The sequence below is a fragment of the Triturus cristatus genome, chromosome 3_1 (assembly GCF_964204655.1).
Source record: "Triturus cristatus chromosome 3_1, aTriCri1.1, whole genome shotgun sequence".
NCBI lineage: Eukaryota > Metazoa > Chordata > Amphibia > Caudata > Salamandridae > Triturus > Triturus cristatus.
In genome coordinates this window covers 382432476-382446807 of record NC_140583.1, presented here as the reverse complement: position 1 = coordinate 382446807, position 14332 = coordinate 382432476, and positions in this window count along the sequence as shown.

Here is a 14332-nt window from a genome sequence, read left to right as displayed (position 1 = left end):
AGATGCCGTATTATATCTCGATTTATGGGTGGACTACACCAAGGATTTAGCAGAGAATCAGAGATGGCCCGCCGCTGGGACATGGGATGCAGATTGCATCATGAGAGTAGAAGAAGCATTATGGAAAAAGAAAGCCAGACAGTCACAGAAAGATGCCATTGAATTATGGCGTAAAGAATCGCATAGACGCACAGAGAAAGCACTCAGAAAAGAAGAGAAAAGTAGGGAGGATTCAGACAAAGCCCGAGAAAATGTATTAATTGAGGAAGGTATCCGAGTAAAAGCAGAACAAGTAGACAGGCAACGAAACACTCTTATGAATGGTATGTATCCTCTTCTGGCCGAGGGTTTACCTAAGGCCACCCTGGAAGTACCAAAAGATCTGCCACCTCCATTGCTTCCGACTAAATTGCTCCCCAAGACCGCAAAGGACATTTTCCTTTCTTCCTATTTAGACGATGTAGCCCCCGAATATGTTAATGCTCCGCCGCCACGCACACCACCTGCTAATGACGAGATAATCTGCCCCCACTTCTTCAGCAACATACTCCTTCGTCCGTTCAAAACCTTCCGCCCGTTCCTTCACTTCTTCCTGCACCTATTCTTCCTACCTTACACCCAACGAATCCTTTTGGACCTAGCACCTCAGGAGGTGCGACAGGAAGTTTTCATACGCCACCATCAGCGCGTCGATTGACTTATAGGGATTTAGCACACCAACGTACCCCTCAAACAGCGAATTATGACATATTTAAAGAGCCTCTTACAGATTGTAGATATGATCCAGTACCCGGTAAAGACGACAGAATGATGCTATCATCAGTACGTCTACGACGAGTTGCGAACTATTTAATGATACTACCAGGAATGATTGATCATCTAGACAAAATATATCACTTTGTCCAAACAGGGCAAGGTCCTGAAAGTATTGGCGAGGCCATGGCATACCAGAAAGTGGACACGCAAAAACTGTTGTTACGCTTCTTCATAAACTGCCTGATAAGACACAGAGATAGGCCAGGTGTAGACCCGGAAGAAATGAAAGCACTTAACAAATGGGGTCAGAATATAGCAGACGGAAAACATGATAAACAGAATAGTATAGAAAGTATGTACCGAAGGATCAGAAAAACAGTAGAACAAATATGTGAAAGAGAACAACCTGAAAGAGAAATAGATGCAGATAAAACAGAGTCCTCGGGGGAGGAGGAACAGCTAGAAATGACAACAGGACAATTACAATTACCAGCTAGAGAAACGATAGCTTATGTAGGTAAGGGAAGATCCTTCAATAATTCAATACGTCCGATACGTCCAGAAAGTAAGAGAATTTTTCAAGCAGCTATGTCAAACCCAAAGACCCCTGAACATTTGTTTCAGGCTACTGATAAAATACTTCAAGAACGAATGGGGTACCATGTACTCGATTCTATGGATGAACAAGAATTAGCCAGGTCAGCAGTACAATGGGCTGACAGTTCTGATAAATATAGTGATGACGCGCTAGTACATACGTTTTTGAATCTTTCACCAGACGAACAGCGTTTAGCTGGTATATACATGATACAACACCTCCTTATATTGTATAAAGGCCAACACTCCGATCCTGGTCCCCTACCTGATATACTGATAGAACTACTGATGAATAAATGGAGAGGTCTAGGTACCGATCTAATTAAAGTAATTCTAGAATATCGACACAGATATAGTGCCTTTCTGTGTCCAGAGCATGATCCAGCTCCCTCCATGGAAAGAAAGACGTATTACTTAGACAGACAGAATCCCTTACGCGAAGTGCACCCAGTTAGAAATGATGATAATACATTTAGACGCGTGTTTGTGTACACGCCTATAACTAAAATAGAACTATTGGAAATGAAAAAATTAGTGCCCAGCCATGACAGAGATCCAGCAGGTTTTCACCGTGAAATAAAAGACATGTTACTCATGGGTGATTATACCTATCCTGACATTATGAAAATATTAAAAGTATTATTGCCTGCCGGTATTTACGAGAAACTCAAAGAAAAAGAATGGGAGGTGGGAGAACAAAAGATTGATTGGACAGCATTAGAAAACGAAGAAAATGCCCGAACAGCAGGCCTAGGGCTTGGGGACAAAACTAAAGCATTACCAGGATTATTAGTACAAGTATTGCCACGCTTATTAACTACGAAAAAGGAAGACTGGGGAGCAATCTCAGCTTGCAAACAGAAACCCGATGAAGACACTAGTGATTTTTATTCCCGATTTGAAAAATGTTTTGGTATTAATAGCGGCCTGAAAGCAAGTAGCGATTCATATCCACATCTTTTTGTAACAAAACTAGTCGAGAATTCCTTGCCTCAGGTTAAGAACAGAGTATTGAAAGTAGAGAGCTCTTGGCAAGCTAATACCCCGTCACAAATGTTACAAATGTTACAGTACCATCAGAATAGAATTAGAGAAGAACAAGAACACGAACAAAGACGTATGAAAGACACGAAAATGAAAATGCTCGTCGCCCAGTCAGTTCCAGCTGACAGTCATAAAAAGGGTGCGACACAGTCCAGTAATTCAGCGGTTCCTGTTAAAGGGACATGCAACTATTGTAAACAGCCAGGTCATTATATAAACGATTGTGCAGTTCTGAAACATAATATCTCTACGGGTAAAACCAAGGAGAGACTGCGTCCGCCTAGACAGGATCAGATCCAACAACAAGTACCTCAGAATGTACAGCCTATGCAAGCTGCACAACAGACCGTAGCGGTACCACAGCCTATTGCCGCAACACAAAACACGACACAACAGATGTACCAGTATGCACAAAATGACTATCCCGACTATCAGTGATACACATGAAACAGCCTAGAGAGGGAAGTTGGCTTACCCCTTATTGAGGTTCCTGTAGATCAAGAAGGTCCTTATGTACATAGTCAAGTATTAGGGAAAGACAGAAAGTTTCTAATTGATACAGGGGCAAGCAGAACAACTATAAGTCACGACGAGGTTCCAGGGGCACCCCTCTCAGGCTCACAGAATGTTTCCCTTGGATTTTCAGGAAAGCCTATTGTTAATGAAGTATCGCAACCTCTTCCTCTTGCGGTTGGTCCATTGACACGGACTACAGATCTATTGCTTACAAAATCATGCCCAGAAAACTTGTTAGGTATAAAGACACTAAAAGCTCTAGGAGCTGTAATATGTTGTTCCCCGGAGGGGGTACGACTATTTTTGCGTGACTTTAAAGGTCACTATGTATTTAGAGACATGGATCACTGGTTACAGAATGTCTCTGCACATTTATGGGCACAAGGCCTCACTGATGTAGGTTGTATGCATATTACACCATATCAAGTCACACTCAAAGCAGGAGTGGTATTACCACAAATTCGACAATACAAGTTACCTCCAGATGCTGTAGTGGCTTTGCTGCAAATCATTGACGAGCTCATTGCACAAGGAGTGGTTGTGGAAACCGACTCCAATGTATGTAATTCTCCTATTATTCCAATTCTTAAACGAACTGATCCAAAAGCACCCCCAGTTTATCGATTAATTATTGATCTGCGCGAATTGAATAAATGCATTGTACCACAGTATCCCGTGGTTCCAGATATCTCTTCATTATTGACAGCTATAGATTCAGAAGCAACGTTCTTTACTGTAATTGACCTCAAGAACGCCTTCTTTAGCGTCCCAATCGATCCGGAAAGCCAATATTTGTTCGGATTTTGTTTAAATGGACGAAGCTTCAAATTTGCACGCGCACCTCAAGGATTCACAGAAAGCCCCAGCATCTATAGCCAAGCACTGAAAAGACAACTTTACAGTATCCACATGCCTGTTAACACTACCCTGCTTCAGTATGTCGATGATCTGCTGATCACCGCCCGAAGCGAACCCGAATGTGAAAAAGCATCACTGACGGTTTTACATTTTCTGGCCGACAAGGGGCACAAGGTGTCCCCTTCGAAGCTGCAATTCTGTGTTCAGCAAGTTGTGTACCTTGGGCACTTGCTGTCCAAGGGGGGGAGACAGCTCACACCTGACCGCATCCAGTTAATTGTAAACATGCCACCACCCAAGACACAAAAGGAGGTGCGGGCCTTCATAGGTCTCACTTCGTACTGTAGACAATGGATTCCCCAATATGCATTTCTAGTAAAGCCACTCATTCAGTTGACAACCCAGGAGGCAGCGACTTCGACTGTCCTCCCTTGGACTCAGGCACATACACAAGCTTTTGAAGACTTAAAGAAAGCCTTATGTCAAGCACCTGTTTTAGCGACACCATGTTACAGTAAGCCTTTTACACTTTTCGTTACAGAACGCGAAGGTACTGCCTTGTCAGTACTCACTCAGGAACAAGCAGGTTCACACAAGCCGTGTGCTTACTTTTCTAGCACATTAGATCCAGTAGCCCAGGCTCTGCCTACGTGCCTGAAATCAGTCGCAGCGACAGCTTTAGCGATCAGACAAAGCGATTCCATAGTATTAGGACATCAATTGACAGTGCAAGTTCCACACTCCGTGGAAGTTCTTTTAAACCGAACTCAGACTCAGCACTTGACTATAGCACGACTGACAGGTTACGAATTAACATTGTTTCAGCCACACATAGAAATCAGACGCTGTAGTACATTAAATCCTGCCACACTTTTGCCATTAAGTGGAACAGACCCATTGGCACATGATTGCATTGAAGTCATTACTATTACGACGAAACCCAGACAAGACTTGACAGACATTCCATTACCAGATCCAGACCTGACACTTTATGTGGATGGTTCATGCATGAGAACAAGTACAGGAGAATTAGTGGCCGCTTACGCAGTCACGACAGACACCGAAGTTATTGAAACAAATGGTATTGACACATTGTCAGCTCAAGCAGCAGAGCTCATCGCTCTGACACAAGCCTGTATTCAAGCCAAAAATAAAAGAGTCAACATATACACAGATTCACGTTATGCATTCGGAGTTGTACACGACTTCGGAGTCCTTTGGCGAGAAAGAGGCTATTTAACTTCTCACGGTGCCAACATTCAACACGGTCCCCTCATTCAAGCTCTGTTAGATGCAATACATCTGCCTACTTCGATATCTATTATGAAGTGCAAGGCCCATACAAAAGTCACCGATATCATTTCCCAGGGTAACGACCTAGCAGACCGAACAGCTAAGCAAACAGCACAGAATCGGACTCATGCAACTGACTTGACAAAGCCAATAGTTCCGACATCGACACATTGCATGACAGTTAAGGATCCCGCCCTTGATGTAATTGACATACAGACACATACTACACCAGAGGAAATCAAGAAATGGACTGAACTAGGAGGGATCCAAACAGATCAGGGATGGATGACGAAGGGAAAATCTACATGGTTTCTCCCAGACTCAAAGGTTCAAGTTATCATTAACACAATACATAGTCCAGCGCATCTAGGAGAGAAAGCTATGTTAGACAGTATTCAAAACATTTGTTTAATAAACACTTACGAGCTGCAGCCAAACAGAAAGTGCGTACTTGTATGATTTGTTGTCAGTTCAACCCAGGTAAAGGCGTTCCTGTAGAGCAAGGTGGATTTCAACCTCCTGATCACCCTTTTGAAGTCCTCCAGATGGATTATATCCAGATGGAACGTTGTCGAGGATTCAAATATGTCCTCGTAGATGTATGCGCACTTTCTCGTTGGACAGAAGCATATCCAGTCTCAGATTACACTGCCCCGACCACTGCCAAGCAGCTGGTTCGTGAATTCTTCCCACGGTATGGTTTGCCCCGTATCGTGTATTCAGATAACGGCCAACCGTTCTCATCCGAGTTAATGAAACACATTTCACTCCTGTTAGGCTATCAATGGAAATTCCACTGTGTCCGGCATCCCGAGGCAGCAGGTCTCGTGGAACGTCATAATCAGACTCTGAAAATTCGACTTTCTAAAATCTGTAGAGAGAAAGGCGTCTACTGGATAGTAGCTTTACCAGTTGCACTCTTTTACATGAGAATGATAGCACATTCTCGAACAGGGCTATCCCCGTACGAGGTGGTCTTCGGTAGGCCACCAAATATGTGGGGGACGCCTATACCTCGTAAAATCACTGATGTTGATTGTAATATGCTGACAGATTACCTTGCTTCCTTGATGTCTGCACTACAATCTTGCCGTTCACAGGTAGCTGCTGCCTTTCCCGACAACACCGAGGTGAAGCCCCATGAAGTGGTTCCCGGAGATTTTGTTTTTATAAGAAACTTCGACAGGAGGAGCCCGCTGGAGCCTCGCTGGCAAACGCCGAAATTAGTACTCCTGACCACGAGGACAGCAGTGAAGATTGAGGGTCGCAAGGGTTGGCTACATTCGAGCCATATCAAGAAATTTCATGGACTGCCTTCTGATTTGAACTCTCAGCCCTACCCTCCTCCACAGACTGACTCAAAACTCCCCCTGGTCGAGAAAACTGCTGCCCAAGAATATAAACTGAAACTAAGGTCTAGCAAGTCAGACAATTTGATTGTTTAAGTCCTCTCCTAGGTGAATCGGTTAAATTAGTCTCTGACATGTATCCTCTAGACCGAAACAGAGAGAAAGATAGACAGAAACAGCTCAAGAAACGTGCATATTGTAAATCACTTCATAGTCACTGTATAGTGACATTATTGATTATGTTTTTCCTAAATCTTCTGATTATTGCTGCAAGTATACTGTTGCACATATACTATCCTATTTTCAAGCGTGCTCATTCTGCTTACAATGTTACTGCCGAACATTCTTTTAGTGAATTACCTCCACATGAGTTGCCCTACAGACTTGCGCTGCGCAATAACACATTCATTAGTATGTTACATTACTCCCATCAGGCCAACAACGCTACAAATTGTTGGATATGTGGCCGACTCCCTCCCTATCAGAAATACAAGGGAGTTCTGCCCCTCTTTCCGTATCCATTCTCACACAATGGTTCCTGTGGTGCATGGTTTAGTTTGATTAATTCTTTAGATTCAAATACCGTAGTTTACCAGAGCAACTGGGTATGGGGAAACCTGAACTTAGTTTTGCTTAAAGCCTGTTACCCTAACAAGGAGGGACTTCCCAAAAGGACAGGAACTGATCTAGAAAATGAAGTATATGGATTAGGTAACTTTACACTTAACCTCATGATTCTGAATGTTGAATCCGAAGCTGCACCAGTCTTGCCTGCTATGTCAGTATTACCAGTCAAAGATGAATTATGTGTAAGAAAGAATGGTTCAGTACACCTGGGTCATAGTAAATGTACTACTGTGATCGAATTCAGTGATAAAGGCAAGTCTACATGTAGAGCTTCCCGTCATTCCTACTTCATTTGTGGTCATACCGCATATATACGCTTACCTCTAGATTGGGATGGTACCTGTTACATTGCATTCCTTCTGCCACCTGTTTTCCTAGCCCCTCCTGATTATCATAGAAACACCCATCTAGTACACAATAGACCCCAGAGAGATCTCCCGATTGTCGACTACACTGAAACGGCATGGGAACAATATACAGACTTCAATAAAGGTCTCTTTCCCTACATAGGTGTTGTCTCTAATAGTAAACTGATACGCAGATTAACCAGAACCCTTGAAGCAGTAGTGAATGAAACTACTTCTGCCCTAGGCAACTTAACGGAGGAGCAGTCTGCGATGCGGATTGTTGTTCTCCAAAATCGTCTTGTCCTTGACGTCATCCTGGCCGATAGGGGCGGAGCCTGTAGAGTCATCGGATCAAGTTGCTGTGTTTTCATTCCAGAAAACGCGCCATCCGTATATAAAGCCATAACTCGTCTTCATAAGATTGCAAGCCAGATACACCAGAATCCAGGCACCTGGACGTGGTCCGGTTGGTTCTGGAGTGTGTTGTCAGCCTGGGGATGGAAAGTCCTATCCTTCCTAGGTATTGGCCTTCTCATAGTATTCAGTTGCTGCCTGTGTCTACAATGTGGACCAGCGATTTGCGGCCTGTGTGCCACATCATGTATTCCACGTTCAAGTTCTAATTCAAAATCCCGGAAGAAGAAAGAAGAGCAAATGATGTTACATGAACAGATTGATGGATTCCTGAGGATCGATATCTCATGAAGGGTCCGTAGGGGACAAGGAGGGAATGAGGAAATATGAATTTTATGATCAATTGTGTCCCCTATCTTAGACCCCAACGGCTCCATGTACATGCTACAAGTACATGTATGTTCCCTCCACTTCCAGCTATGAAGACGCAAATACATATGCGTCCAACGTTAACATGTCCTCTTTCAGATCCACCATGAATGGGTCGGATATTCCGTTCCTAAGTATGCCTTGCCACCATCTTTATATGGTGTACCTTTCACGTTTTTCAGCTCTGGCAAGTTAGGCCCTGAATTCTGCCATCGAGCTTTTCCTGCTTTCTGCCTCTGAATGCTCCAGCCTGGACCTGCATCTGTATCCATGACCTTTGTCTTACTTCCTGCGCGGCTAACGGTGCCTGGCCCGGCCTGTTGCCTGCCAAGACTGTCTTTAGCCTTCAAGTTATCTGCTCCGCTCCTCGAGAAATGCATTCCTGTCTAGTAGTTTAGGTAAACATCCTTCCAGCTACAGAGCAAAGGGCCCGGCCTTACTGTCTCCGTGCAAGTAATTCATGGCTTCTGTTACCATGGTAGGCCCATGCCCCCTTGCATCTCATGTAGACACGTAGACGCTTATACACGCACTAGAAGTCAGTATAGGATAGCCTCTGCCTGAGAGACCTTTCCTTCCAGATAATACAGTTCCTTAAACACAAGATATTAGATACGATTTGGGATTAGGTTGTTCTGACATCCCAGACTTCTGTCTCCTCATGTAGGGCTAAATGTCAAGTCCCCTTCACCCTCCAGTTACACGTCAATCGCACGTCATGCTACTGTGCGCGCACCTCTGCTATGTATTTCTGCTGACTTTGCAGGATTCTCTTATGGATCCACCCACCTGTGTCATCCTCAGAATGACGTTTCTAGTACACGCCCTTATGCACGCCTATTGTAACGCCTTTTTTCATTACGTATGTGTATTCTTATCTCTCTTCTCAACTGTTACGCCTTCTGCATATGTCTTTACTGTAATGCATTGACTATATATATGACAACCTGTCAATAAAGTATTGCTCTATCCCTTCCCGAACCTTCGTGGTGACGGAATCCGATTGCCTGGTTCGAACCAATTCCTTTGTAAGGAATAAACCCATTTTAAAACCTCAAATACCACGGATTCTGCCTCTTATTTTTACTGAGTTATTCTTATTGAATTTTACCGCATAAATTAAGTCTAGGTAATTAAAATTTACCACATCTTCCTGATCGTATCTCATCTTTATCATGCCTCTTTCTGCTAATTCCTGATCTTAAATCTTACTCTTGCTTTTATTACTCTCCTTTATTTTGCCTCCTTATTGCTTGTTTCTCACGTTTGTTTTGCCTCTTTCTGCTCATTTTTACCTCCCTGTGCCCATTTCTGACCTTTATTCTGCCTCTTTCTGCTTGTTTTTCACCTTTTTATGTCTCTTTCTGCTCGTTCCTCACCTGTATTTTGCCTATTTCTGCTTGTTTCTCACCTTTATTTTGTCTCTTTCTGCTTCTTAGTGACCTTTATACTGCTTCTTTTTGCTCATTTCTGACCTTTATTCTGCCTCTTTCAGCTTGTTTCTGACCTTTATTCTGCCTCTTTATGCTTGTTTCTGACCTTTAGTATGTCACTTTCTGCTCCTTTCTGACCTTTATTTTGCCTTTCCTGCTAATTTCTGACCTTTATTTTGCCTCTTGCTGCTCATTTCTGACCTCTAGTTTCCTTTATTGTTCCCCTTTCTGCTAATTGCTGGCCTTTATTCTGCCTCTTTCGGCTGGTTTCTGACCTTTATTTTCCCTCTTTCTGCTTGTATCTGACCTTTATTCTGCCTCTTTCTGCTCATCTCTCACCTTTATCTTTCCTCCTACAGCTCGTTGATGACCTTTATTCTGCCTCTCTCTGACATGTATTTTTTCCTCTTTCTTCCCTTTTCCCAGTGGACTGATCGCAGAGCCTCAAGACCCCGGCGATCACAGCTGGCTTCCTGCCTGTCTGTGTGTGATTGGGTGTTTGAGTGCCTGTGGATACCTGTGTGTGTCTGTAAGTACCTGTGTGAATCTGTGAGTGGCTGTGTGGCTCTGTGAGAGGGTGTGGGTGTGTGAGTGCCTTTGTGGGTCTGTGAGTAGGTGTGTGACTGCCTGTGCATGTCTGTTTGTAGGTGTGTGAGCGGGGCTATGCATTTTGGGCATTTGCATACTTAAGGTATTCAAAAGGGACAAACATAGACTCTGCTCTTACAAGGAGATGACAATAAAGAAACAACTCATCACAGCCACTACACATCAGATTGTGCTTCAATAGATCAACAAGGAATTCACCTCAATTAGGCACTTCATATAGTTTTTCAATATGAATTTTGAATACGAAAGGAAATACACTTGCTTTGCCTTCACTAAGCCCAAGAAGTTAGGATTGTTTGTACTTTACTGAAGTGACACTTTAACAAGGGCACCTGCTATGTTTGTTTTTGTAAGGGCTTCCATTGCAGATGAATTTCTGTGAAATCAACACCAGGGACAGAATCGAACCTCATTTTTCCAACAGGAGTCCCTAGTTTTGTCAAAAACATTCACCCAACAGGAGTACTTTCATTTGGTTCATTGGGTAAACATCTTGTGCATATTCTACACTACAGCTGTGAAAATGACCATGAGTTGTGCATGTAATTTCAGCAATTTGATTGTTCCTCGTGCGTCTTCATCCACAAATCTGTGATAACCTGAATCCTTATTGGGAGAAGGCAACTAGACTGCAAAGAGGTAAATCACTACCAAACAGGGAAACTTACCCTTAACTAAAAGTTTGATGCCCGGATCTATGTCACTTCCTATCACACCAGACCGGCAAATGTGGTTGTACTGAGTTTTATATGTAGAGATCGGCTTTTGTTCTCTTATTCAGGTCACATGTGATTTTTTTCTTTTTTCTTTTTTCGTGTGTTGTGTTTTTATGTCCAAGTTCATACTGTCTCTTTCAGAGGTGTGCGGTATATAACGGGACTGGATTTGCAGAGCAATGCCTGGTTCTCCTTTTGATAATTTTGTTGTAATTTGCCTATGTTTGGTTGTGCGGTGCTGCGGAGTGAAGCAGTGAGCCACCCAGCCCAGTAGCTATGGAAATGCTAATTGATTATGAGTTTCCTTCTGCCCCTACCTAATCCATTTGATTTTCTTGCTAATTTGTATTGTCAATAGTATGCCCCGATTACTATGCAAATGCTCTGGATGTTACTTTGTCAAAATCAATAAAAATCATTTATTTAAAAAAAACTAAAAGATTGAAGCACTTCTTTCTTTGGTCAAGATGTCCTCATAATGCCCTCCATCAATAAGGCATCACCAAAATCAGAGGAAATGCGCTTGAGGCCCTTTAGTTAAGCTGTCCATCAATGTGGGAAAAGGCGGGGCTTGGCCAAATGATCAGAGCTTGCAGATGACTTTTGGCATTAGCATACTTGGAGTAATTAAAAGGGAGAATCACTGGAGAATCATGGACTCTGCTCTCACCGGGAGAGATGAGAAAGAAATCACTTGTCACAGGCATCCCAGATCAGATTGCTCCACAATAGATCAACATGCAGTCACCTCTATTGAGGATTTTAACCTGGAATGAGAGAGGAAACACTCTTGTTTTGCCTTTGAAAAATCCAAGAAGTTGGTTTTTTTTTAAACAGAGGGAAGGGAGTAGTGCGGTCCCCCATCCCATGTGGCCCAGCCTTAATTCAAATGGGGAGGTGCCACACAGCCCCCATTCCTGGGCTGATTTTTGCCTTGGGGACCCTATCCCCTGGGACGGCCACGAGTATCTCTAGAGCCCACATATAGCACCCAGTGTGGTTTGATGGGGAGCACGGGGGAACCTCAAGGTCACCATGGTCTCAGCCTGCCCCTCGCCTAGTGTAGGCAGGCATTGATCCTGCACGCAGGGTGCTCCTAGAAATGCAGCTCTGTGTGGGGGTGCATGATAGCGGGCAGGTAAACAGATGAAAACTCTGCTCCCAGCAAGCTTCCGTTTGCTGAAAGAAGAGTTGTGTTTGCTCTCACTTAATGGTATATGAATACCAAGATGGCTGCCAACACTTCCTGGTAGAATTGTTGGCAGCCAATCAGATTTCAGCATGGAGACTGTCAGATCCTCGGAGGATCCACATCTCTATTTATACAAATTTGTGTTTTCTTTTAATACCTCAGAAACTACTGAACAGATTTACATCAAATAACAAAAAGCACTCTTTCTTGACCAAGAGTTAGCTTTGTGCCAAATTTGGTGTAATTCTGTCCAGTGGTTCAGCAGTTCTCGTGTTCAAAATCTCTCTGGGAATTAACACTCGCAAAGCACTTTTTTGATCCCTCCTTTTTCAAATCCCAACTTGATAATTTTTAGAATTTTTTTGTGAAGATTCATCAAGCAGGGGCAAAGATATAGCAAGTCAAAAAATAAAATTCCTATGGAAACTAGGTCCTAACTATAACTACCTATTGGTGATTGCCATTAGAATATACATATATATCGTACTGGTGATCATATTCATGGAAAAAAAACAAAGGTTACAGAGAAGTTTTATTTCAGAAATGAAATAGAAATAACATTAGAATTTCATTGAATAAAACAAAGATTACAGAGACGTTATAGTTAGGCGCAGGTTTGACTTGTACATATCCAGTGAATTTCAGCAGTTACAGTTAGCTGGGCTAACTATAACTTGCATCCCCCGCAATGCACTGTTTATGTTATGACTTCACATATTTCATCACTCATGACATGGTCAGTGACATCACTGTTGACATCTCAAATTACATTACGATGACATCATCCAACAACTGTGAGTGTTTTTAAAAAGTTTATGATTGTTAAAAGGATATACTAAGGTGTATTGGTGAATCAATGGGTGTATGAGTGCCTGTATGGAAGATTTAGTGGGTGTGTGACAGACTGTATAAATGAGTGATGAGGTGTCTCAGTGAATGTATGGGTGAGTGTCTGCATCAATCTATCAGTTTTGTTTTTCAAAGTGGCTGTATGGATGTGTGAGTGGGTATGTGAGTGGCTGTATTGGTGAGTGATTCGTTGTTTGAGTACCTGTATGGTTGTATGAGTGTCTGTGTGGGTGGGTTAGGGTGTGTGTGGCTACCTATATGGATGAGTGAGTGGGCGAATCAGTAGCTGTATGGGTTAGTAAGTGTGTGTGAGAGAATGTATGGGTGAGAGAGTGTGTGAATGGTTGAGTGGGTGAGTAAGTAAATGTGTCAGTGGTATATGAGTGAGTAACTGGGAATGTTAAAGGCAGTATAGGTGAGTCATGGGGTATATGAGTGACTGTATGGGTGAGTGAATGTGAGAACGGCTTTCTGGGTGAGTATGTGCTTGTGTCAGTGACTGTATAGGTGAGTGAGTACATATTAGTATCTGTATGAGTAAGTGAGTGGGTGTGTTTGTATTTATATGAGTGAGTTAATAGTAGGGGTGGGCGGAATTTGCGTAATCGCGTTACGCAAATCTTCGTGAAATGGTAAAAAATCTCCGCGAACACGCAGAAATTCCGCGAACACGCGGAATTGCTTGTTCGCGATGCTTATTTCCTGTTCACAATCGCTGTTTGCGTGCTCGGGGAGAAATATCTCGCGAACAAGCATTTTGAGAACGCGAACAAGCAAAAATTTCGCGAAGTCGCGGAAACCGGAATTTTGGGCAATTTCGCGTTCTCCGCATAACGCGAAATTACCCAAATTCCGCAAATTCTGCGAACGGAATGGAATTTGCCTCCCAGGCCTAGTTAGTAGCTGTGTCATTTACTGTATGGGTGTGTTAGTAGCTGTACGGGTGACTGACACAGTGTGTGAGTGGCTGTATGGGTGTACAACTGGATATGTCAGTGGCAGTATAAGTGACTGAGTGGGTGTATGGGTGAGTAGATATATGTGTAGATCTATGAATTAGTGAGTGGGTGTATAAGTACTGGTATGGTTCTGTGAATGGGTTTGTGAATGGTTGTGTGGGAGTGGGAGTGGGTGTATGGAAGGTTCTATGTGATGTGACTGGGTACATCAGTGATTGTGCAGATGATGTCATCAGTGATGTACTTTGAGATGTCATCAGTAATGTCATCAATAATGTCACTGACCATGTTATGAGTGATGCAATAGGTGAGGTCATAAGCAGTGCACTGGGGGGGCGTGAGTTATAGTTAGCTCAGCTACATATAACTGCTGAATTTCACTGGTTTTGTATGAGCAAAACCTG